General features: G+C 43.3%; 1 protein-coding gene across 5 annotated transcripts in view; it reads left to right on the forward strand.

The window, feature by feature from the left end:
• The window catches only part of EXOC2 (exocyst complex component 2), a 194,979-nt gene extending 193,753 nt beyond the window's left edge, over positions 1-1,226 (forward strand). For 4 of the 5 annotated variants that reach the window (XM_026456816.2, XM_026456817.2, XM_026456819.2 and 1 more), the window contains one exon: positions 19-1,226. The gene's annotated coding sequence lies outside the window, so the exon portion shown is untranslated. The remainder of the gene's footprint in view (positions 1-18) is intronic. The other variant, XM_026456820.2, reaches the window with a different exon arrangement.
• The last annotated feature ends 3,131 nt before the right edge of the window (positions 1,227-4,357 follow it).

Genomic DNA, 4,357 nt, shown 5'->3' on the forward strand with positions numbered 1-4,357 from the left:
TGGAGTGGCGTGGTACACATTGAAGCATTGCTCAGTGTCCCATTCACGAAAGTACAGGCAGCTCCCGCAACACATGGAGAGACTGATTGATAAGAGGAGATTTGGAAAGTTATATGCAGACATCTTTGGAGCTCTTGCTGTCCTAACCTGTGCAGCTGTGCTTAAAACCCTTATTTCGTATAAATGGCCTTAAGTTTTCTAATTCAAGCAGATTTTTGGAAAAATTTGTGGTCTCCATTAAAATAAATGTTACAACTAGGGTAGATTATTTGTGGTCCAGGTGTCTGTGGTTTAACTTGGCATTTCGCTATCTGATTTTTATTTTTCACAGGACTAAGCATTAGCTGTTTTCATTCTCACTCGCTCTTAATTTATGTGCGTCGCTTCACATCCACGTGTTGCAGTCCCTGAGGCCCTGTGTGTTGTCTGTGATGGGGTGTGAGTGCCAGTCACTGGGTTACACTCACAGGTGCTGGCGGGGCAGCCACAGACTTCAGGGTCCCCTAAAGGAAAGACCAGGCTCCCCGTGGACGGCCGACTCCCTGCCCACCGCTGCCCCCTCCTTCAGCAGGTGACTGTCTCTCTGCCATCTCTTACCCGGCGAAGGATCTTGCTCAGTAGCTGGAAGAATGCTGCTCTCACACAGTCTCTTCTCGGAAACTTCAGGATGCTCCTTGGTCACCAGGCAGTGGGAGCTGTAGATTAGCTGCGTGCACTTGCCCCACGTTCACTGCTGACTGGCTTTACTGGAACAGGTTCAGGTCACCGTGACTTCTCTCACAGTCAGCCTCCCGCCAACGTCATCACACTGTTGCATCTGAACACTGAGGAATTCTCTACTTGTAGTTGGCTTGACAGGGTTTTCAAAATTGTCTAAGGTTATTTTAAAGTCTCCTTTTTTAAATGCTAAAATTAATGTCCTCATTAATGCAAGTAATTTTAGGGCACAGTGTAGCCATGTATAGTTTCCATTATTTAAAATAAATAAATGTGTTGGTTCATTTGGTGTATGGGGGAATCATAGTAACTGGAAATGAAAGTTCGATCTTTTATAAATGTGCTTGATAAAGCTGTTAAGAAATACACAGAATATTGTCTTTCCTAAGTCTGTTAACTGTTGTCTATAACTCAACTATGAGCTAAATTTAAAAACTACGACCATTAATGTTTGTGTTGTTTTAAATATCTAGTGCAGCACATTCAGCCAATAAAGAATCTGCCTTTAATCTAAGTTGTAGTTTGCTTAACATTTTTCTCTGAGTGTCTTTACTTCAACATTTTCATTTGCTGAATAACCTTTTATATTTCTTCTGTTAACACTCGAAATACTTACGTGCTGGTTAACCCTGTATTGGCAGACACGTTGTCAGAAACCGTTTGTCAGATCCTGCTAATTCTGTTTGCGGGGACTTACCACGTGCGAGGCACACCGTGAAGTGTCTTGTTTAATCCTCACAACAGCCTGTGACACATGGGCTAGGTTACTGCCATGTCCATTTAGCATAGGAAGGAATCAGGGCTCAGAGAGAGGTTGGTGACTTCTCTAAGACTGCAGGGAGGATAAGTGGCAGGACTCATGTTCACACTCTGGCTCCGTATGTCCCTGACTTCACCGCTGCTCAGCAGTTCCTTCCGGCGGGACGTGCTTTCTGACATCCATCCACCCGGGTCACAGCTCAGAGAAAGTTCATCAATTCCAGAGGCTAATAAACAGCAACAAGGGAACCAGTAGTGCTTTTATGGCTCCGAGTGGAAGGTAAAGGCATAAAAACCCCATACCCAAATGAGGGAGTTCAAGGACTACTATTCCAACAAGTCAGGGGGGACTTCTTGGAAGAAAGGGGGATTTCAAGAGCTACTTGAGTGACAGAACACTGGTTTAGTGGGTAAGAGGAGATGGATGAATATGAAATAAGTTAGATGAAAGCTGAGAGATAAAGCAGGACCTGGAGCAAGTTAACAAGGCAGCTGAGAAAACAAATGAGGGAGGTTCAGTGTACTTGAATGCTCCGGTGGCATTTCGTTTTTAGCACATCCGTGTTCTTTGTGGGCTGGCGTGGCTTCATGTGAGTTAGCTAAGTTGGCCTCACTTGAAATGGTAAAAAGCCATTAGAAATAATTGGTTTTACTAAGACTTTCTATATCAATGTACCATGAAAGTGGCATGTTCTAGAAATGATTTGGGCATTGCAAAACAAGCATCATTGCCTTAGGCCCAGCACTCTGACTCATTCTCCTGTCTCTGTCATCTTTGCATATAGATTTTTTTAAAGGGAAGAAATAGAAAAGATTATATTTTTATTCTGGATTTGGTACAAGGTGGTGGTGTGTGTTTCTGTTTTGATCACGTGCTATGGGATATTCTGCTATTAGTTGCATAAGAGTGTTGTGTAATATGTTTTTAGAAAAGTTACAAATTTTAACTAGTTTTTACATCAAGATTAGGTTTCTGAAATAAAGTCAAATATATTTTATGTAATATTCATAAAATATGCATAGACTAAACTTGCATACCTTTTTGTCACTAAACATGTATCTGTTGGTTCTGTTGTAAAGATTTTCGTATAGATTTGTGAACTGCTCTGAAAGGTATATTTAATATATCACACCTCAATTAGAGCAGCAGCTGTAATTATTTCAACTTCGCTGTAAACACAGGCAGATGTCACTGTACACGGGGCCATTGTGTTTTTTGTGTGCTGATCTCATCTCATTTCTGCTTCCCCACAGGAGGATTGATTGCACTGAGGTTTAGTCCGTCTGTGACTGGAAAGCCTTTTGTACCTGCCCAGGTTAGAAATACGTAACAATAAACATCTTCTGAACAAGACCTGGGTCTTCGGGTAAATTGTTTGCAGTTTGGCTAATGAAAGGCAATGGGATATCAGTGTCTTTCTCCTGTCTAGGCACATAAAATCCTAGACAAACTGGGCACTTAAGCTTGTCTTGTGCCTTCAACAGTGTTTTACCATGACTGGAACCCATTGGTTTTATTCTCGTGGTCATTGTTGATGTTTTCATGGTTGTTATCATTATTATCTCTTCACATGTTTAAAAAAAGATTCTTGTACCACCTTCCTACAAACCCTCTAGCCAGACACAAATCCCTGAGAACCAAGACCACTGCCTAAATTCTAACTATCAAAGAAGGCCCCAGAAGAACTCATCACAGAGTAAGAGGAAAACCTGGAAAGAATGGGGTCATGAGGTCACAGAAATCAAGGGTACAGCAAGTATTATAATAAGAATAAAGAGATTTTCAGCAAGGTCAAATGGTGCAGGTATCAAAAGAGTAAGTACTGAGAAATGGTTGCTAAACTTAGCATTTAGAAAACCAGAAATGAACAAGTAGAGAGTGATAAGGAAGGAATCAGAGAAACATAATACTGTGAACCCATGCTCTTAACTCACAAGAACTAACCTCCTCTTTGAAGATCACAGAGTATCCTGGCCTTAGGACAAAAGTGAAACTATTTTTTAAAGATCTCTTCTCTGCTTCCTTTCTTATTAAATTATATTCCCTGCTGGGCGCAGTGGCTCATGCCTGTAATCTCAACACTTTGGGAGGCCAAGGTCACGAGGTCAGGAGATCGAGACCATCCTGGCCAACACGGTGAAACCCGGTCTCTACTAAAAAATACAAAAAGCTAGCCGGGCGAGGTGGCGGGCACCTGTAGTCCCAGCTACTCGGGAGGCTGAGGGAGGAGAATGGCGTGAACCCGGAGGCGGAGCTTGCAGTGAGCCGAGATCACTCCACTGCACTCTAGCCTGGGCGACAGAGCAAGACTCCATCTCAACAACAACAACAAAAAAATGATCTTCCCTGGGTGCCTGATCAATTCTTGCTGCCCCTGCTTCTTTGCCTATTGGACTGTCCTATAAAATATTTATACCCAGCCCTTTTTTTTCTCCTGCTTACTATGTTTCTCTACCTAGACAATACAGGCTCCTGAAACCAGGCCTCGCCTGGGTAGATGCATATGTCAGATTGACCTAGGAATTGTTTTCTGCTCTGCCATTCTTCCTGTGCCCTGCTCTCAACTGACCTCCAAGCCCTTCCGTGAGCCGCAGCTTCAGCCATCAGGGAGCCTGGGGGTGGGACTGCAGTGCTAGCCCAGGAGCTGGTGCCAAATCGCCCCTTAGGAGATACCGTTGAGGGCTGTTGATGAAACAACGTTAGCAAATGTGTCACATCATTTTTTAATCAAATACATAAAACGTCAAATGTCTCCACAGAGCTGATTATGAAAATGATCAACCCCTCTGTATCTCCCTCCTTTGCTTGCTCCCTGAAGCCATCCACTTCCGTTCTCCTGGCCGCCATCCACTTCCGTTCTCCTGGCCGCCATCCACTTCC

This window comes from Piliocolobus tephrosceles, chromosome 5 (genome assembly GCF_002776525.5).
Source record: "Piliocolobus tephrosceles isolate RC106 chromosome 5, ASM277652v3, whole genome shotgun sequence".
In the NCBI taxonomy this organism is placed as follows: domain Eukaryota; kingdom Metazoa; phylum Chordata; class Mammalia; order Primates; family Cercopithecidae; genus Piliocolobus; species Piliocolobus tephrosceles.